The 20945-nt window shown below is 40.4% G+C and overlaps 1 long non-coding RNA gene and 6 other non-coding genes across 7 annotated transcripts in view; 2 read left to right on the top strand and 5 right to left on the bottom strand.

Moving 5' to 3' along the window:
• The window catches only part of LOC140325607 (uncharacterized), a 31499-nt gene extending 27398 nt beyond the window's left edge, over positions 1–4101 (bottom strand). Inside the window, exons 1-2 of the long non-coding RNA XR_011919705.1 lie at positions 3856–4101; positions 1036–1187 (exon numbers count right to left, since the gene is read on the bottom strand). This is a non-coding gene — a long non-coding RNA (uncharacterized lncRNA). The remainder of the gene's footprint in view (positions 1–1035; positions 1188–3855) is intronic.
• Positions 865–971, bottom strand: LOC140327871 (U6 spliceosomal RNA). The gene has a single exon (XR_011920160.1). It is a non-coding gene; the product is annotated as a U6 spliceosomal RNA (small nuclear RNA).
• LOC140327869 (U6 spliceosomal RNA) lies at positions 3032–3138 on the bottom strand. Its single transcript, XR_011920159.1, has one exon. It is a non-coding gene; the product is annotated as a U6 spliceosomal RNA (small nuclear RNA).
• Positions 4102–8162: 4061 nt separating the features above from the next.
• Positions 8163–8269, bottom strand: LOC140327865 (U6 spliceosomal RNA). Its single transcript, XR_011920155.1, has one exon. It is a non-coding gene; the product is annotated as a U6 spliceosomal RNA (small nuclear RNA).
• A 4673-nt stretch (positions 8270–12942) lies between these two features.
• On the top strand, positions 12943–13049 carry LOC140327868 (U6 spliceosomal RNA). Its single transcript, XR_011920158.1, has one exon. It is a non-coding gene; the product is annotated as a U6 spliceosomal RNA (small nuclear RNA).
• Positions 13050–17086: 4037 nt separating this feature from the next.
• On the bottom strand, positions 17087–17193 carry LOC140327867 (U6 spliceosomal RNA). Its single transcript, XR_011920157.1, has one exon. It is a non-coding gene; the product is annotated as a U6 spliceosomal RNA (small nuclear RNA).
• A 290-nt stretch (positions 17194–17483) lies between these two features.
• TRNAM-CAU (transfer RNA methionine (anticodon CAU)) lies at positions 17484–17555 on the top strand. Its single transcript has one exon. It is a non-coding gene; the product is annotated as a tRNA-Met (tRNA).
• The last annotated feature ends 3390 nt before the right edge of the window (positions 17556–20945 follow it).

Raw genomic sequence — 20945 nt, 5'->3', positions numbered from 1 at the left:
GGTTGGCAGTCATGCATCTTTCAATAGACGTCTATTGTATGAGGCTTGCAGGCTCCCCTGCTCCCTCCTGTGCAGGACAGAGGCTTGGAGGGGTTTGCATGACTTACATAAGAAATCTTTTGCTAAACATAGCTGTGACTGAGCTGTTCTGCAAGCTCTTGTAATTCTTTAATGACCAGGACAAACTTGAGCAGTTGTTTCTTTTTGCATATCAAACCACAGCTTGCTCCAGAAGTTAATGACGTTTTTTTCTGCTTTGTTTGTGATTAACTCACAGTGAGGATTTCCTAAAGGACTACCTAAATAAGGTACTTATGAGATGGTACAGAACTCCAACAAAGCTTGCTAAAATGTTCCCTCCTGCTAATGATTTGTGTTGGAGGTGCCAATCAGGTGCGAGATCTATAATACACATATTTTGGGACTGCCCGAAATTGTCCTCCTTCTGACACACTGTCAGGCACACTGTCAATGAGCAATACATACACACATGCAAATATACCTCTGACATATACCATGGCACTGTACAAAGATCAGCGGTGCACTCACATGAGTCTGAGTTGTACCGGTATGTCCAGCAATTCTGGTTTAAATGTCTCTGTGTTTTCCTTGTGATCATCAAATATAGCTCTGACATATACCACAGCGCTGCACAAAGATCAGCGGCGCACTCACATGAGTCTCAGTTTTATGTATGCCAAGTTTGGTTGAAAAGTCTCCATGCGTTTTTGAGTGATGGTGGAACATACACACCGACTTACATACAATATGGGGTTAAGCAGTTTTAAAATAATGAAATTTATTAAGGAGCAAGAAAATATGTAATAATGGATTATTTGATTTTTAAATATTGACTATGGTGCAAAAAATATGGAACGCTTCACGAATTTGCGTGTCATCCTTGCGCAGGGGCCATGCTAATCTTCTCTGTATCGTTCCAATTTTAGTATCTTACACCCAGACACAGAGTCTCACTTCATTTGCTGCATCATGCAAAACAGATGAAAAAATAAAATAGGCGGAAAAGGCACTGACCCATTGTCCATGGTGGGAGGGCAGAGCTTGGAACAGGGAGCAGGAGCTTGGCAGAGCAGGAGTCACCAGCAGAGTCCCACCCTCCAATATCCTCCCCTAGCTGGTGCAAAGGCCACCGGTCTCCCTTCAGTGCTGCTCACCATTAAGCCAATCTGAAGATCAAAAGCAAGAAAGAAAAGAAAGCTGTATTTTTTTTGGCAAAATGTACTTATATTGTAATATATTGTCATATGTATCACAATTATTAAAATATATATAAATCAATTATGGTGTTTTCCCATTTTATAGTCATTGGTATAATCAGACTGATTCACTATACAGGGAGAATCCCTGGCTCCAAAATTGCCTGAGTTATAGAAAAAAATAAATCTAACGTCTTTTGTCCAGACAAGTTTCGTCATTGGACTTCTTCAGGGTACATGCAGAGATTGTTGGGGCATCCTGACTTCACTAACAGTATGAACGACCCTGTTTTTACCACCTGGCTCCAGAAGGGTATTTACCAAGCTAAGAATTTAATCAGGAATGGGTCTTGGGTCTCCCTTTTAGACTTGCACGTTGACAACGATTACCAGTCCTGAACACTTGGTGCCACATACAGCTTATATATTTGTGGCAGTCACTACCGCATCCGTCTCAATTTTCACGCACTCTCTTACCCTTGTAATTATCATATGCATACCAATGTCTGCTTTTAGACCAGGCCTCTGTTGCACCCCCCTTTAAAGCCAAATGGGAATCAGATCGGGGTTTTCAGTTCACAGAAGCTCAACAGGAACAAATAATACATTTCAGCCACAAAGCATCTATTAGTAATAAATACCAGGAGATTAACTACAGGTCGTCCCCGGGTTAAGGACATCCGACAATGGCTAACTCCTAGATACAAACTGCTTCCCTGCTCCCTTCTGTGCAGGCTTGGAGGGGTTTGCATGACTTACATAAGAAATCTTTTGCTAAACACAGCTGAAAGTGAGCCCTTCTGCAAGCTTTTGTAACTCTTTAATGACCAAGACAAACTCTGCAGTTCTTTCTTTTTGCATATCAAAGCATAGCTTGCTCCAGAAGTTAATTAATTTTTTTTTGCTGTTTGTGATTTTATAAAGTAACTGACATCATGCTGCCTAATAATATATTGAGACAAACATCTGTCCTAATTGCATTTATTAAAATATTGTGCCTGTTCTGACTTACATACACATTAAATTTAAGAACAATCCTACAGTCCCTATCTCGTATGTATCCTGAGGATTACCTATATAAGGTGCTTATGAGATGGTACAGAACTCTAACAAAGATTGCTAAAATGTTCCCTCCTGCTAATGAATTGTGTTGCAGGTACCAATCAGGTGCGAGATATATAATACACATATTTTGGGACTGCCCGAAATTGTCCTTCTTCTGGGAGGCCATGTCCACCCTGACCCATCATGTTTGTGGGTTTATTATATGCTACTAGCTGATTACCCGGCGTTGCCCAGTTATTTATTTGTTGCAATCTTATATTATATATATACAGGAAAAGGAATCAAAAAAGCTATAGTGATGTCTTGTCTATGGTGTTGTTTCAATTTTTTGCCTTTGATTGCACTCTGCCAGTTGCCTTACGTTTTCTCGAAGGCATTATTACAGGCCAGAAATGTGTAAAAGAGTAAAAAAAAGTATTTAAAAATATAATTAAAAGGCACACTGAGCAATACATACACACATACATACATGTAAATATACCTCTGACATATAACACGGCGCTGTACAAAGATCAGCCGTACACTCACATGAGTCTCAGTTATATGTCTAGAAAGTTTAGTTTAAATGTCTCGATGCGTTTTTGAATGATGGTGGAACACACACACACACATACATACATACATCCAATTTTATATATATAGATTTATCTAGCTCTGCCGTATATTATAGTGCTGTACAATGAAACACTGAGCTAGACCCATCAGTCTCTGTACAGAGGAGCTGACACTCTAATGTCCCCCCACAGTCACACACTATTATTCGCTTCACGAATTTGCGTGTCATCCTTGCGCAGGGGCCATGCTAATCTTCTCTGTATCGTTCCAATTTTAGTATATGTCCTGCCGAAGCGAGGACGAAACTTTAATGACCTTGCTTGGTATATAACCCTCACTATAGCTGAGATATTCAACTTATGGTGAAATTTATATTTAGTCATTTGATGTATAATATGTTTTGGAAATCGAGACCAAATCTTTCTGTCTTTACAGAACATTCCAACATTCTATAAGGATAAATAGAAATCTAATAGGATCAGGATAATAATAGAGATTCTTTAACGGAGACTAATATGCAAATAATTAGCCGCAGAGAACTCTGGGAGCCTGCAGATCAGCTCTAGAGTGTCAGCTTACCATGCAGCCTGCTGAGTCCAATCCAAAACACTCCAATACAGAGAAAACTTTTCTGATTGCAGCACTATGCTGGGTGTGCGTGTGCGTGTGGGGGGTATCAGACCTCTGTAGAAAGACCACTGCTTCCTCTTAGGGATCGAGAGCCCTTCTGGCAGGGAGCAGACTTTTCTACTCAGAGACAGCAAATTGTAAACCTTTTATTTTAATGCACCTGAAATATAACCAGGTTAATAAACTGGGGATTTAATTGGTGATTAATATCAGATTTGTTTCTATTGGTGTATATTATTCTTACTATGTGCGTTTTTTACATTTAAATGATTGTGATTGGCTGGCAATTTCCCAGTGACGTTAGAATCCTGTAAAGCAAGAAAAGAGCTGATCTTAAAGAGGAATTAAACTAAAAAATGCAAAAAAAACCCCAAAACAATTACCTTACCTTCAATCCCGCAGGGCAGTCCAATCCATTCGGGGTTGTCTTACATCGGGTCCTACATTGTCCCAGCATCCGTCCCTGAGCCGGCCTCTCCTGGCTCTCCTCTTCTCCCTGGTTCTTCCACCTACGTCACCCAACCCAGGCGCGGGATGGGGTGACGTAGAACAGAAAAAATTTTGCCGATCTCACTGAGCATGCATGAGATCAGCAAATATTTCTTTTTGCGCGAAAAGGCTCCTTTTGCGCATGCCCGAGATGCTCGAGTATTTGCAGATGGAACTTACAATAACCTCCCGGGACGCGTGATCCCGGGAGGCTTTGTGCTCCCATGCATAGGCAATTGAGAATTAGGGGGGCGGTGTAGAACCTTTTTTTTTTTTTTTAAAAGGGTTTTGCACTTAAAAAACAAACAAACAAACAACATAATTTATACCTTACATTAAAGGGTTGTCTACCCTTTTATGTAAAGAGAAATTTCGAAGTTTAGGTCTAAAGTTTGGTCTAATTCTTTTTTTTTTTTGCAGGCGGTACTGTTGTGTTGCAGTTTTTGGGTGGCACTGAATAGCTATGGGCATCTCATTGGCTATCAAATGGTAAACCACTTCTATTTGGGATCCCCTTCCTTATAAGAAGTTTCACAGCATTAAGGGCATTTAGGAAGAATTTGGGAGGAAGACGCACGCTTGCACATGTGCTGTAGCCTGCTGGTTCCTGTGCAAGACAACTACAATGCAAAATACTACTATAGCAATTTACAGGCTAAGTGACCCATTGTGGACGACGGTATGCTATAAGGTAGGACGCTGCAGGGTGCCTCTTGCTTGTCACTCTCCCTTCCTAGACTGAACGACCTTATGTCTACCTTTATTCTTCTGATCACAAAAGATCATTTCCAACAACATAAAATAATGTAAATTCACAGATTTATCACATTAGGACACCCCTAAATTATAAAGTGACCCCTAAAAGACGGCCAATGAGCCCTGACATCTTAAGTCTACTTCACCCCCCATTCTGGAATTTTTAGCTAGATTATTTTTTAGAATTTTTGTTATTATTTAGAATTTTTTGTTAGATTAACAAAAGTTAATATAACTCATATACATAACCTCAGACCAGGTTTATATTTAGGAGACACCTCCTTCTATATCATAACCTGCAGAGCCATCCTGGAAGCACCTGAATGAGAGGGAAGGACAAGGGTGGTGCAGCTGTGCCAGGATGATTGATGTTACATCACCTGACCCAGGTACACCACCAATGGCTGACCTCATTCATTATGCACCTGAAATATATCCAGTTTAATAAATTAAGGATTTAATTGGTGATTTATGTCAGAATTGTTTCTATTGGTGTATAATGATTTGACTGTGTGTGTTTTTATATATATAAATGATTGTGATTGGCTGGCAATTTTCCAATAATGTCAGAATCCTGTAAGGCAGGAAAAGAGCTGATCTTACCCTCCCTAGCGGTCTAATTCTGTGCAAATTTCCATGCAAAAAGTGGTATAACTTTTTGCATGGAAATTTATTTTTCATTGTAGGCTATAATTCTTAGGCATACCTCACCAATATTTAATAAATTTAATAGGAAACTTTAAATAACAAAACACAAAAAACTGTTAAAAAAAATTATTTGAATTTCTCGTTGATCCTCCCGCCAGCATCGACGTCACTGGGAAACCCAAGAGATCGTCGCTGCATTAGCGGCTGGAGATCCAGGAGGAAGGACATGTCTCCAGGATCTGCGGGGACCAGCAGGATGACGGGAAGACAGCAGAGCAACGTAAGTGGGTCTTTAAAACAAAAGGGTTTTACACTTAAAAAATAATAAAAATTAAAAAAAAAAAAAAAACAGAATTTTTACTTTACATAAAAGGCTACAACAATTCAGGCTCAGTTCAGAATGGTTTCCTTTGTAGCCACCCCATTGTGCTGTAGAGAGCTGAGACCACAAGTATGGCTCCCCCCATCTATGCTACACAATACAAGGATTCATCCCCATATGACTAAATATATCCAGTTTAATAAACTGAGGATTTAACTGTTGATTATTCTCATAATTGTTTCCATTGGTGTATATTGTTCTGTGAATGTATTTTTATATACTGTATTTTCCGGCGTATAAGACGACTGGGCGTATAAGACGACCCCCAGCTTTTCCAGTTAAAATATAGAGTTTGTTGCACTTAAAAAAAAAACAGTAACAAAGAAATTTTTTACTTTAAATAATAGAATTGTCTACCCTTCTATGTAAAGTAGTCACACAGCGCCACCTATTGGCTGTTTTTTTAAATCACAATATTCTATAACACGCATAGAAATCTATACCGCATGGCTCACAGCGTTCCCCGAAGCTCTCTGGCGGCTGACTCTGGCTAACCCGAGCTCGGATCTTCTTCCCGTTCAGGGGATTGGTAAGTACCCTGCGTATAAGAGGACCCCCGACTTTGACACAGATTTTTTGGGGTTAAAATGTCGTCTTATACGCCGGAAAATACGGTATATAAATGATTGTGATTGGCTGGCAATTTCCCAGTAATGTCAGAATCCTGTAAGGCAGGAAAAGAGCTGATCTTAAAGAGAAACTAAACTGAAAAGTGCCAAAAAAAAAACAACACAATCAACTAACCTTCAATGCCGCAGGGCAGTCCAATCCATACGGGGGTGTCTTACATTGGGTCCCGCGTCGTCCCGGCATCCGCCGCGGAACCGGCTTGTCCCTGGTTCTTCATCCCACGTCACCCAACCCAGGCGCGAGATGGGGTGACGTGGAATGCGCATGCCTGAGATTGGCAAATGTTTCTCTTTGCACGAAAAGGCTATTTTTGCGCATGCCCGAGATGCTCGAGCTATCGCAGGTGGAGCACACAATAACCTCCCAGAATGCGTGACATAGGAATCCTGGGAGGCTTTGCGCTCCCATTCATTCTCGATTGCCTGCGATCAACCAAAAGGGGGCATTTTTTTTTTAAAAAGGGTTTTGCACTTTAAAAACAAACCAAACAACAGAATGTTTACCTTACATAAACGGGTTGTCTCCCTTTTATGTAAAGTGACATTTCAAAATTTTGGTCTAATTCTTTTTTTTTGCAGGCGGTGCTGTTGTGTTGCAGTTTCTGGGTGGCACTGAATAGCTATGGGCATCTCACGGAATGTTGTATGGTCAACCACATCCTATTGGGATCCCCTTCCTTATAAGAAGTTTCACAGCATTAGAGGCATTTTGGAAGAATTTGGGAGGAAGACGCACACTTGCACATGTCCTGTACCCTGCTGGTTCCTGTGCAAGACGACTACAATGCTAAAATGCAACTATAGCAATTTGCAAACTAAGTGACCCATTGGGACGTAGGAATCCTATAAGGGAGGACGCTGCAGGGTGCCTCCTGCTTGTCATTCCCCCTTCCTATACTGAGTTTCCTTATGTCTACCTTTATTCTTCAGAAATGGAGATAGAAAGCGTTTCCCGAGACAGGGACTGTAGGTTTGTTCTTAAGCTGAATTTGTATGTAAGTCGGAACAGGTACATTATTTTAATAAATGCAATTAGGACAGATGTTTTTCTCAATATATTATTAAGTAGTGTGGTGTCAGTTACCGTATAAAATCCTCACTCTGAGTTATTCACATACAGGGAAAAAAAAAATCTTTATGGAGCCTAAACATTTATTAACTTCTGGACTGCTATACCTCTAATATCTACTGGTTCTGATAATATGGAAAAATGTACCCCGTACTTGCTACTATTGGATTCAGTTTAGTACTACACTGGAATATATGGCGTTGACACGTTGTCCTATGAATAGCCAAAGTGCCTAGTCTCCAAGGTTTCTGACCATTGCAGTTCATATTTGTCTAAAAAGTTGATTGGAGTGATATACCTGGGGACTCTCTCCCCCCACCCCTCGCCCATGGTTTCCTTCTTCTTTCCATCCCCATTTTGTAGTTCAGGGTTAGATATGTCCTTGTCTTATTGTCTGTATGACTTCCCCAATGTAATGTATAATGTAAAATGTCTGAGCTAATTCCAGTATTGTATTGACAGCCGCAGTTTGCTATTGTTGTATTCCTATCCTTTATATTTTGGCTGGATATATGTTTATTTTATTTGTATTACTCTGGTTGTATCTCAATAAAAATGTAATAAAAAAAGTTTATTGTATGGGGTATTGAAATTACTTTTATTTTATTTTAAATATGAGGGTTAATGAGCCGTTTTAATATATAAATTTAAAATATGAAATTCATTAAGTAACAAGAAAATATGGAATCATGGAATATTTGATTATTAAATATATGGTGCAAAAAAATATGGAACGCTTCACGAATTTGCGTGTCATCCTTGCGCAGGGGCCATGCTAATCTTCTCTGTATCGTTCCAATTTTAGTATATGTCCTGCCGAAGCGAGGACAAAGCAATGGAAGCCCTGATTGGTATATAACCCTCGCTAAATCTGAGATAAGCAACTTAGAGCGAGATTTAAATTTATTTATATGAGGTATAATATCTCTTTGGAAATCGATATCAAATCTTCTTGTCTTTACACCATATTCCAACATTCTATAAGAAATATAGAAATCTAATAGGATCATAATAGAGATTCTTTCACAGAAAAACTGCTATGCAAATTAGTCAGCAAAAGAGAATCCTGGGAGCCTGCAGATCAGCTCTAGAGCGTCTGCTTCATGAGACCTGCTTGTGTCATGTGATATAGGTCTGTGTCCCTTTTACGGCACATTTACCAGATAATGTTCGGATTTATCGTTATTTTACATTCGTGGCGACTACTGTATATTCGGCAAGTTTTAATGCGGCCATCTGTGTGCTGTTATATAGCAGTCCTGAGGCCGAATAATAAACGAATAGAAGACCATATCATCACATGACGCGCTATGGGCTGAGACATTTGTGGGCCAATAGCAGGTGTTCTATGAGATAATCCTACTTCAGGAATGCGTACTACCAGCTGAATGAGGTCACGATCAGCTGTTTCTACTATGTCTGCGCGCGCATCTCCTATCTTTTTTGATGAGATTCCGCTTCAGCGTGTTCCCCATAAGTGGGCGTGTCCTATGGACCCTGGAGAATCGCTGTGCCCCGCCCACATTGCACCGTGAAATAATCCCACCTCTCCTATACCAGGGTTATGAGATCTGTGGCTGTGCTGCTGTCATTACCACAATGTATAATGCTTCATATCTCCCACACCGATTGTTGTACAAACTTGAAATTTTCAGTGCACACAGGGGCCCCCAAGAGCTGCTGCTAAACTTAATTTCAGCTCCCTGATTATAACAAGTTGCAGGGTCTCAAACATAAAACATCATTAAAGCGTACCTGAACTCAGAAATTCTTTCTTTGTTTTTTTTAAGTGCAACACCCTTTTTTTATTTAAAAAGAAAAAGGGGGGCAGCACTGCCCCCTATGGGATGAATGGGAGCCTTCTGGGATACCTACGTCACGCATCCTGGGTGGCTGTTGGGTAGTGTTGGTGTTTGAAATTGGGTTGTCTTTTTATTCAACTCAAATATGGCTGTTCGAATTCGGATAGACCCGACCCGAAAAACACGGGAATCGACGGTAAAAATTAGGGGAAAAAAATTTTTAAAAAAAATAAATAAATGTATATAAGTTAAAATAATTTATTGAGAGTTTGTGTTTTTTTAACTAACGTTTTTTTTTTACAGGTTTTCTTACAATGACATTATGATTCCTGCAGCTGTGCGAATCCTCCTGTCATTGCAGGATCTCCGGGCACTATAGAGGTAATCTGCAGTTCAGTTCCATTGTGACATCACGTGGGAAACTGAACTGCACACCTCTGCAGTTCCACTACAATGTCTGGGCACTACAGGTGATGAATGGGGACTTGTCCCTATTCATCACCTTTAGTGCCCTGTATTCTTGGATAGAGAAACCCTATCCAAGAATACATAGTAGTAGCACAGCGCGGCAATGGCAAATGCGGCTGCAGCGCTGTGCTTTGTGTTCTTGGATAGAGAAACTCCATCCAACAACACGTACAACTAGTAAAGGGCTGCAATAGCAATCCAATTGCTCTGAACCTGAATTCTCGGACCATTGACTTATTATTAATAATAATAAACAGGATTTATAAAGAGCCAACATATTACGCAGCGCTGTACATTAAATAGGGACTACAATGGTGTTCGAATTCGGCATTTGATCACGCGGAGAATTTTTAACTATTTGATCGAATAGCTGTTGAATCTAATAGTGAGATATTCGTCACTATTGGGTGCTCCTTCTGCGCATGCCCGAGCATCTTTGGTCAAAGGGAAAAAAATTGATGTGGGATTGAAGGTAAGTGGTTTTTTTTTTTTTTTGGGGGGGGGGGACTTTTGAGTCTAGTTCCTCTGAAAGTAAAAATCTATCATTCCATGGCGCCCTGTCACATATGTCTCTTTATGTTCTTTGAACCCCAATGTACACATTTTATTGTTTAATTTGTAAGGTAGAAAGTCCCTGGGTTGTTTTTATGTAATTCGGTTATTCTTTTTACTGTTATAAACCCATGCACCACCTAAAACATTTAGAACAGGGGTGTCAAAATCTGTCTCCAAACATCCTTTTTTTTGGCCCCCAAAGGAATCCTTATTATAAACTGCAGCTGGCCCGCCGCTGCATTGAATTAGCGCCGCTACTACAATTCCCGGCATCACTCGCATCTATAGACCAGCGGGCTCTCTGCCTATGTGTGACCCCACATTGGACTGTTTTATAGACACAAATAATGCCGGGAATTGTAGTAGCGGTGCTTTTTCAATGAAGAGGGAGTTTCAGCGGCGGGCCACTCATAAGATTTAGCTCCGCATTGGCTGCGTCTGGCATTTCCAGCACCCCCCCTCAGCTGTACTTTCCCTTGCGACTCCAAGGCATGGACTCGAATGGTTGGATTTTCATAAAAGAAAATTCCTATTATTATTTTTAGTCTGTGCAATAAAAGGTTACCATTGAAATTTAACTCAGAAAGCTACAAATAGAGAAAGAGGCCGAAGATTTTTTCCTAAATAAAATAATATAAAATTTTATGCCTCTTTCTCTGTTATAGGCTTTTTTATTAACCTCTTTGTTTCAGTATGAAAATGTTTTATATCTAATGAGAAGAAATAATTTCCTCAATTTTTTCAATAAAATTCAAGGTTGGGCCACAACTTCATCTAAGTTTTTAATTTTGACCCTCTGTGTATTTAAGTTTGACACCGCTGATTTGAAACAATAGTCACACTAGATTGTTCTCACACATGTCAATAAAAGCGCCATCTATAGCGAGATGTTACAGAGAATTGGGGATTCATGGAGAGCAGGGGGGTAGCTATTTGTGACAGGGTAGCATGGTATGATGGGCATAACATTTTAACTGGGGGGGAGGGGGGAGGGGGGTGGACAAAAAAGTGTTTCCCATTGGCTCCCACAGAGAAGGTAAGTGTCCAGCTATGTGTAACAGGCATCCCGCCAGCCGCTCAGTCCCTCGCACGACAGCGTCTGCACATTTGACTCCAGGCGGCAGTGAGTGGTACTGAGCTTTCCTCCTAAGCCAGGGTTCCATGGCACGAGGAAGGGGTAACCGCAGCGCCACCTCAGTGCCAGTCTGAATGCAGCCTTAAAGTTTAGTGAGCGGACAAATTTATATTCGAGGCACCACAGCACACAGACAATTGACAGTACCCTAATGCTCAATGCCATGAAATGGTTCCCAGGGGTCCCTAATATGCAAACTCTATTAGGGGACCCTGGTCTTAAAATCGCCAATCACCACAATTTTAACTTTATATAGAAGGGTAGATAAACCTTGTTACCAATTTCTCTGGAACAGGGAGATGCACAAAACACTGGTGTTAGTCACACGTGTCCCCCACTTGTACCTCTAACATTTTTCAACTTTCCCCCTCCCTCCCCGGTTATGAAAAACTGGGGTTCAGGTGCTAGAAGCCTCCAGCAATGTGTAACAGCGTAGTTTTTTTTGATGGGCAGAGTTCTTTATGTTCTAAAGATGGCCTAATGATTAAATTTTAGGGGGTGTTAGCCACAGGTGTCCCTCATTTGCACCTAAAATTTTGTTCACCTGTAACCCCTCATTCCAGAAAACATTGGGTTTCAGGTGCTAGAAGCCTCCACCGATGTATAGCAGGGTAGATTTTTTTGAAAGGAAGAGTTTTTATGTTCTGCCAATGGCCCAACAATTAAATTTTAGAGTATGTTGGTCACAGCTGTCCCCCACTTGCACCTGCATTTTTGGTTTTGTACATCTCCCCATTCCAGAGATTTGGGGTTCAAAGTGTGGAAGGGTAAAGAGTAGTGTTGTATGATATTTCTAGTTTTGTGACAGGTCGGAAAAAAAGTTGGGGTTTGCACCTCCTTGCTATGTAAGTTGCATCTCCTTGCTAAGTTGAATGGGGGTCCATAATTTGTATGTTTAATTTTGGGCTTCTAGACACAGTTTTTTAACAGCAACCCTGATGTTTAATTTGAACTAGTTTTTATAATTGTGACCCCCATATTTTGAAAGATGTTGAAGGTTGGGAGTTGAAATTTGGGGTACTACCAGCTAGGATGTTCCCCTGTGTACCCTGAAAATTTCAGGTCGGTATGACATACTGTTTAGGAGATATGGAGGTTTGTACTTGGAGAGATGTAAGGCTGCAAAACACGACATGCAGCATCCATACACAAACACAGCAGTGACGCTTCACTAACTATGACGTCATTGTACATGCCCATTGGTATACGCCCCCTAGTAGAATTAATTTGTTAGGACACAAGTAAGAAAGACACAAGCAGGTCACATGACGCAGACACGCCAGAGCTGATCAGAAGGCTCCCAGGATTCTCTGCGAGTTACTAATTTGCATATTAGTTTTCCTGTAAAAGAATCTCCAATATGATCCTAATAGATTTCTATATCTTCCAATAGAATGTTGGAATGTGCTGTAAAGATAAGAAGATTTGGTCTCGATTTCCAAAGAGATATTATACCTCATATAAATTATTTGAAGTCTCACTCTAAGTTGCATATCCCAGTTTTAGTGAGGGTTATATACCAATCAGGGCTTCCATTGCTTTGTCCTCGCTTCGGCAGGACATATACTAAAATTGGAACGATACAGAGAAGATTAGCATGGCCCCTGCGCAAGGATGACACGCAAATTCGTGAAGCGTTCCATATTTTGTTTACTTTTTCACTTTCATTGTCTACTTTTGCCATTGCTATACGGAAAAGTTCAGATTCATTTGTTGCGCTCAGTACGCTGGTGACTACACTAGTTAGATCTTACACTTGTCTTTTACTAATTTTTGGGTGGTGAATCCAGAAATGACCCCAGTTTTTTGCTATCACATCCAGTTTTTACAAAAACACAAATTTTACATAAAATGAAAAAATAAAGAAATAATAATTTGAATGTGCTGTTTATTTAAATTTCATTTGTTCATACAAAGAATTTATTGTTACTCTATGACATTTTTTTTTACAGTATACCATTTGAAAATTAATCAGGTAAGCGGTTAAGGTAAAAATGTATTCCTATAGCTCTTCCTTGAGTGTTCAGTGTTAGGATAATCCCGCCGGATGCTCCAACAATAGTCAGCCATCATATGTACATCCCATCTACCCTGATACCGTCCTTCCATGATCTTCTCATCATTCACCTTGCTCATCACTGACTGCACCAAGGTTTTCCGGGAAGTTAGAAAGACGGCTATGCAGAAAATGCACCTTGATGCTCATTATGCAACCAAACATTTTGTAGCTCTCCAAGAATTTCTGGACAACTTCTGTGTACAGTAGGATCTCACCTATCCGGCTCGCAACTACCCAGCCTCCGTACTATCGGGCCTAGTACGAAGGCCGAAAAAAAACTCCATTAAAAAATGGCAGGGCGGTGAGGGCGGACGTGTGCTGTGGTGCTCCTGCATTGCACGTGTTGCGACGTTGCTGCTGCCTGCTCTCTGGAACTGTCAGATGTCCACAGGTGTGGCCTGCGTAGCGCTGGACTGTGTGTGGAGGTAAGTAGAGTGTTTTATTATTGGAAAATCAGACTTATTTTTTATGTATTTTTTTTGTTTGTCACTTTGACACTGGTGTGGTATTTGTTGCCACTTGTTTGGTGGAGCCTTGAAGTCCTGGAGAGTGCTTTGGTCTAACAGCCAGGTACTCTCCATTAGTGGGAGTTTCTCTTCGGGAGATCTCCCAGCTTAGTATCCATTGGGACCTGCTTAGGCGGTCCCATAGAGAAAAGGACCTCTTCTGGCTTCGGCCAGAAGGGCAAGTAGGTCAGCTTCAGCTTCAGCTTCAGCTGGATGGACGGACTTAGTACCCAGCCCTCGTCTGGAGCTTCGCTCCCCAGGGTCTGGGGAAATTGGGTGGTCTTTCCTCTTTAGAGGAGGGATCACAAATAGTACCCCAGTGCACATTTTTTGTGGGGTGTTTTTGCACTTTTTTTATGGAGCACAGGAATTTTGTTTAGTAGATCACGTCTAAGCGAGATTCGATAGAATAAAAAATCTGGCTTTTTTTTATCTGGCCTACCCTGCCGCCATATTAGGCCGGAAATCTGAAGTCTACTGTAAATACACAGCTCAACAAAAAATTAAATTGATGAAATTAAAAATTTGATAATCATTAGAAACCACAGTAAATCACTTTTCGGATTTCATATCTGTTATCAGTTTTTTCTTAACACATACAGTTCCCGAGTTATGAGTACTATTATAGTTAACATTGTACGTGCATGTATTTTGTACTAAAACATAAGCACCATTGAAGTGACCTATAAATACCCCTTCCTTCATTTTTGCAGTGCTTATGTTTGGAAACTTCTTAACAAGGTACTGAAAACCTTTGGAGTTTGATTTAACCCATGGCCTTTACAAGGTTCTTCATCAAGCCTAACTTAATATGGAGAGGTGGCAAAAATATTTTATGCGGATTAACCAGAGGCAGAAACGTGACACTGCTTATAGGTACCTGGCCAATCACGCTTGACATAATGGTTTTCCGTAGATTGGCTGTCCTACAGGCATAGGTAACAGCAATGTTTTGTGAATCCTCCTTGTATTCCCATCAGCAAGCCAATGACCTTTAGATCCCCATCGATGTTCCACTGGTGTGTTTTATTCTGGATTGCTTTAAGTAGTAACTTTATGTTGTCATAGGACTTCTTTAGGTTAATGGAATGGGCAATCGGTAAACTTGGTTTGGATATACAATTATGCAGTAAAACTTCAAGCTTCTTTTAGAATTGTTCCCCGGTGTTATCAATCTCTATTTGTATCAATTATACAAGAGACAAGCTTCTGGGCTTTTTGGCTGCAATCAGTTTTTACATGGTTTGTGGCTAAGAGGCTAGTGAGTAGGGTGCCAGCTGCCTCTTTGATGGTGGGTCATAGGCGAGCATGGCGAATGCCATGGAGGAGCCAGCCTTGGAGAGCAGTTACGGAGCCATGTTGTACGCATGTGTAAAAAATGCAGTGTGGTTCCTATTTCAAGTGGGAAAGGAATCTATGCTAATGTTCCTGGTGGAAGAACCAGGAACCGAATGGGGGAGGAAGGGCCGAATGGGGGAGGAAGAACAATGACCCATGTCTGGCTTGCATTGTAGTTACACCTCATTTTGAGGATGATATGGTGGTGACTGTAAAAATGTACTCACCCTATGTGCCGGAAGAGGACATCATGGAATTTAGATGAATGCGGAATTAAAGAGGAACATTCTAGCATATTAGGAGAGTGGTCCGACCATGGGGTAGATAAAATTCAGTTTTTATGAACATGAGGTATAAAATTTGGATGTATAAATATTCGATCTATCCTAGTAAAACATTGATGGGATGAAGAAAAATATGTCAAATTCTTCGTAGAAGGATGTAATACGCTATATGTATCAATTAAATGGTGGTCAGCCAGCAGCTCAGTAAATTCCTTCAGTTGTTGCCTTTTGGGAGGATTGCGTTGAAATGGAGTATTTATTGAGTTCAGGGTTAAGCACTAAATAAAATCCCCCATCATAAATAGGGTTCCTTTTAAATGTTGTCATATTATGCGCATGCGCGCTCACCATGGATAGTACCGTGCCCCCTCTTCTTTTTTACGACTACACCCCTGTCCTCAATGGGTTCAGATAGGAACGACATTGTGAACCCCTAATGACATTGGAGTGTTTCCTTGGCTTCCGGCTAGATTTCACTCCCCACACATGAGTCCTTATCTTCAACACATATTGACGGTGTTGGATAGTGTGTCTGATGTCGTCGTTTCCACCTCTGCTCCCTATCCAAAATCACCCGTTTTTTCTCCCAGGCCATGAATCACCTGGAGCATTTGCATGGTGGAAATCCCATAATTTCACTATAGTATATTCTTTTTACTTAGCAGAAATGATATAATGAGTTGGGAATAAATCAAAGATTCATATAAGGTTCCAGGTAGAGAATATTGTAGATATCTCTAGACACTGGATAACATCTCTGATGGGTCAGAGAGATATGCCTATTAGGTTGTCTGTTTTGGAGCATATTTGTCTTTTGCGGAAATTAATTTCTATAATCTATACTGAATTAAATGAATTGAGGTCTCCAAGAGATCATAATTATGTATTGAGCTGGGAGAACGATCTTCACTGTTCTAAATCGGAAGAAGATTTGTGCCGTATATGGTCCAAATTGATATCTTGTTCCATAAATATTGCAACTATAGAATCAGCGTGTAAGGTTATGGTTAGGTGGTACATGGTTCCAGCCTGCTTAAAATACTGTAACGCAAATGGATCTGGATACTGTGATTGCTTCATGGACGATGGACGACGAAGGGGGAGAGCGCCCAGCAGGGTGCAGCTCTATCGTTCTCCCCCTCCCCCCTCCATAGAGCAGAACGGTAATGTATGTACAGCACTCGTTCATACATTGTGCAGTGCTTAGTCAATGGAAAAAGATCGTAAAGATAATAACTACAATAATTGTACGTGTGTATGCAGCTTTAGACAGGTGGTGTGTAGATACAGGTTACTTCAATGTTACTGTTTAATTATTAACATATGTTATGTATCCTAGTTTTATGTTACATGATTGTTTGTACATTGTTAATTTTATTTTCACCAAAATGTTTTTATAATGAATCTCTTTCCTATTATATTGTATGAAATATTTGTATTTGGATTCCTTTGTTATAAGAACCAATAAAAATTGATTAAAAACAAAATATTGAATGTAATAAAATATGGAACGCTTCACGAATTTGCGTGTCATCCTTGCGCAGGGGCCATGCTAATCTTCTCTGTATCGTTCCAATTTTAGTATATGTCCTGCCGAAGCGAGGACAAACAACACAGTATGTCAATCGGTATATAAGGTTCCAAAACAAAAAAACAATGCAGTTATGGAGAGAGGGAAAATATCACATTTATATTATGTATTCCTAAACAATTCTACAAACATTTTTTTTTCTGGACAAATATCGTCATCATGTCAAAAGGAAGATTTTTGGAAAGATAGCATAAGTATTTAAAAGAAAATATCGCATGCAAATCAAGTACTCCATCGCAATGAATTCTGGGAGACAAAAAGTCTTTGACCTACACAAACAAGAAATACAGGTTTACAGAACGTACAGCAGAGTGGCGCAGCGGAAGCGTGCTGGGCCCATAACCCAGAGGTCGATGGATCGAAACCATCCTCTGCTAATTTTTTTTTTTTTTTTTGGTTTTAAATTCTTGAAGCTTCTTTATAATAAACATTTAAGTAATGCAATTCTTTATTTCACCCTATTTCAGCAGTAATTGGCTAATATTATATAGGCATATATAGGGAGTCTCATAGGGACACATAAACCTCAGAATAAAAAAAAATGAAACTCCTATGTGGTTAGGAATATGTAACATACAGCATAGGATTTAGTATGTAACGTTTGACATAGCTAAAATTTATATGGAGAACTTAATTTAAGCCACTTGAGCATACAATATACACAATACACCTATAAACCTCAAGATGAAGGATCATATTAAAAAAATTAAACTCTAAAGTTAGTTGGCTGATGCAACGAACTAAGCAGCTTTACTACCACAAGGGTAACAAAACTGACACGCTACTAGCACGCAAACAGAGGGACGCACAAATTAACTCTTCTCCCATGGCTATTAAGGTTGGGAAGGGGATACTTAGGTACAACGCCTCTCATATAGCCTCCCGGTTTGAACAATACTATACACATCTGTACCACACAGTACATCAGGCACAAAGTAACATGGGCTCAACTTTACAACCCACTATTGATTCTTACTTAGCGGAATTGGATCTTCCCCGACTGAAGGCAGAACATCTGGAGCATCTTAACAGTCCCATCACGGAAGATGAGATCTCGAAGGTTATTTCTCATCTCCCTGACGGTTTACCGTATCTATAATATAAAACTTTTCTGCCAAATTTACTCCCCCATTTAGTGGATTTATTCAATTATTTTTTACAAGGTAAACCTATTCCGCCTTCCATGTCATGCTCCCATTTCACTGTTATTCTCAAACCAGGTAAAGAGCCGTTAGATTGCGCTAATTATAGGCCCATAGCATTGCTGAATTCTAGCAAATAGGCTGTCCAAATTTATGCCGTACCTTGTGCACAGGGATCAAACAGGCTTTATCCCTTTTCGCCATGCGAGTGATAATACTCGCAGAGTAATTATTGTCATAGATATTCTCAACAAAAGCAATACCCCCTCATTAGTACTCAGCTTAGATGGCGTTTGGCCGTCTTATTTAGCCATTCATGTTCTCCACACTAGCTAAAATGGGGTTCACCGGACCATTTGTAGGCGCCATTCGTTCCCTCTACAGCTGTCCATCAGTCTCGGTCAAATTACCCCACGCTTCCTCTACGCTAGTTCCAATTAAAAACGGGATGCGACAGGAATGTCCCTTGTCCCCCTTGATTTTTGCACTTAGTATTGAGCTACTTGCAGAGAAGATTCGATCTAACCCCAATATTCAGGGAGTCCCAGTGAAGGGATCCTCTTACAAAATCTCATTATATGCGGATGACGTTCTTCTCACACTGCCTCTTATCACCCTCCCGAATTTATGGGCTGAACGTCACACTTTTGGTATTGCCTCAGGCTATAAAGTGAATTCCTCCAAGACGGAGGCCTTATCTATATATATACCGCCCTCACAACTCTCAGCATTGCGAGACAGATACTCATTTTTGTGGCGGGATTGTTCATTGAGTTACTTAGGCACTCAAATCACAGCCACATATAACCAACTATATGCCCGTAATTTTCCTCTGCTATTCCAGGAGATATACAATTATCTGAACAAATGGAAGGGGCACTCTTTGTCATCAGGCACAAAGTAACATGGGCTCAACTTTACAACAAATGGAAGGGGCACTCTTTGTCGCTCATGGGATGCATTGTGTCAGTAAAAATTATGCTTTTACCTAATTATTTGAGACCTTTCCGGTCTGGGTCCCTATCTTGACCCTGAAAAAACTACATGCTGGATTCCTGAACTTTATTTAGGCGCAGAGGAGACATAGATTGTCTAAGACAGTGGTTTGCACACCAAAAGATCTGGGAGGCCTAGGGATTTGCCGGGAGTTGGAAGAGGCCTGGCTCGCCCCTCTACATCCCAATGTGATGTTATGGAGCTCCTCCATGTTGTTAACAGATAGAGATTTGCTTTCACCGATGGTGTTTATGAGAAAAATATGGAGAGCCTACAAAATTAAGTATGGTCTTTCTGCTCCGGTCTCGGTATTTACCTCTATTATACACCCCCCCCCGATACCCGACAGTCTTACCAGATCCATGTGGCGACCATGGAGAGAAAGAGGGCTTTTTCATATCCAAAATATTTTGCATCCGGTGGAGAGGAGATTACATTCCTTTCCGAAATTACAGGAGAAATTCGACCTCCCCAAACCTCCTTTTTTGCATACCTGCAGATCAGGCATTATGTTCTTTGTCTTCAACAATCACCCAGATTTACTCAAATGACTACCTATGAGGGGATGTGTGCAGCTGGTCCTTACACCAAGGGTCTTATCTCCTCCATTTATTGCCTCCTCCATGTGTCAACACGGGAGACCACTGGTAAATTTGCTTACATGTGCACCTGGGAAGCTATTTTAGGCCGGACTCTTAATAGAGAGCAATAGACTGATATTTGGGAAGCAGCAAAAAAAAGCTCTATTTGCACCCTTTATAAGGAAAATCTGTATAGGATTTTGTTTCGGTGGTACCACACACCAGACCTGCTCCACAGGCTGTTTCCAGAAGTAGACCCTAATTGTTGGCGATGTAGGTCCCAACGCGGGACTCTAGAGCACATTTTCTGGTTTTGTCCCATTATACATTATAAGTTATTGGGATAAAGTCAATCAGCTAATTGGAGGAGTGACCCAATGTCGATCCCCCCTAGATCCTCTACATCATCTGAGGGGTTTACCCTTCACGTTTACCCTTCACGGGTTTCCCCAAACTCATATCTAGGCTCATTACGCATAATTTGGTGGCGGCTCGCAGCCTGATTACCACTAAGTGGAAATCCGCTTTACCTCCATTTTTAGAAGATATATATGCCTGTATTTAAGATGTTCGTTTGATGGAGTACCTTACTGCTCTACTCAGGAATAATGTAACTAAATTTGAACAGATTTGGCAAACATGGGGTATTTATTTTGGCCAATTGCAGGTGTAATGGGTTAATTTGATCCTCCCCATTTCCTATTACCAATCGCCTCAGAGACCCCCTTCCCCCCCCCCCATTACTTTATTGTCATGTTTTCAGTTTTACTTTTTTATCCCCTGGTTTAGGTACTGTGTTATATTTTGTATACTGGATCCCTATGGTTTGCAATGATTTTATTTAGGATTGCATTGTTTAAGTCGTAATCCACCATTGTTTCCTTGAGCTTTTTTATATATATGTATATATATACGGTACATATATATATGTTACTTATATGGCTTTGCTATTGTATTGAAATTTCTTCTGTATACTATGTTTATAACTATGTTCTTCTTTTTCTTTCTCTTGTTGTATATGGAAAATTTTTCAATAAAACTCTGTTTC

Source organism: Pyxicephalus adspersus, chromosome 3 (genome assembly GCF_032062135.1).
Source record: "Pyxicephalus adspersus chromosome 3, UCB_Pads_2.0, whole genome shotgun sequence".
In the NCBI taxonomy this organism is placed as follows: Eukaryota; Metazoa; Chordata; class Amphibia; order Anura; family Pyxicephalidae; genus Pyxicephalus; species Pyxicephalus adspersus.
Note: the sequence above shows the minus strand (reverse complement) of the source record. Positions and strands in the feature narration are given on the sequence as shown.